Raw genomic sequence first — 793 nt, forward strand, 5'->3', positions numbered from 1 at the left:
TCGTCGACGAAGCCGCCCAGCGTCGCGCGGTTCAGCGCGGTCGCCTGGACAGGGTCTCGCTGCCCCGGCGCCGTGGCGTCTGAAATAGCGCCAGTCGCGTTTGAGAAGGGTCCGCGCGAGCGCCAGGTCCTTCGTCTCGGCGAGCAATATAGCGACATTTGTCGTGTTCATGGCCGAGTTCACGAGCGGGTTCGCTAGATCAGCAAGAGTGCGCGCGATCGTCGTTCTCTGCGACGTAACTGCAGACCTCGTCGACGAAGCCGCCCAGCGTCGCGCGGTTCAGCGCGGTCGCCTGGACAGGGTCTCGCTGCCCCGGCGCCGTGGCGTCTGAAATAGCGCCAGTCGCGTTTGAGAAGGGTCCGCGCGAGCGCCAGGTCCTTCGTCTCGGCGAGCAATATAGCGACATTTGTCGTGTTCATGGCCGAGTTCACGAGCGGGTTCGCTAGATCAGCAAGAGTGCGCGCGATCGTCGTTCTCTGCGACGTAACTGCAGACCTCGTCGACGAAGCCGCCCAGCGTCGCGCGGTTCAGCGCGGTCGCCTGGACAGGGTCTCGCTGCCCCGGCGCCGTGGCGTCTGAAATAGCGCCAGTCGCGTTTGAGAAGGGTCCGCGCGAGCGCCAGGTCCTTCGTCTCGGCGAGCAATATAGCGACATTTGTCGTGTTCATGGCCGAGTTCACGAGCGGGTTCGCTAGATCAGCAAGAGTGCGCGCGATCGTCGTTGTCTGCGACGCGACCGAGAGGTTCTGCTTTGCCATGAGCGTCGTCAACGTCGTCAACGATCAATCGATCGC

Source organism: Aureococcus anophagefferens, assembly GCF_000186865.1.
Source record: "Aureococcus anophagefferens unplaced genomic scaffold AURANscaffold_22, whole genome shotgun sequence".
NCBI lineage: Eukaryota > Pelagophyceae > Pelagomonadales > Pelagomonadaceae > Aureococcus > Aureococcus anophagefferens.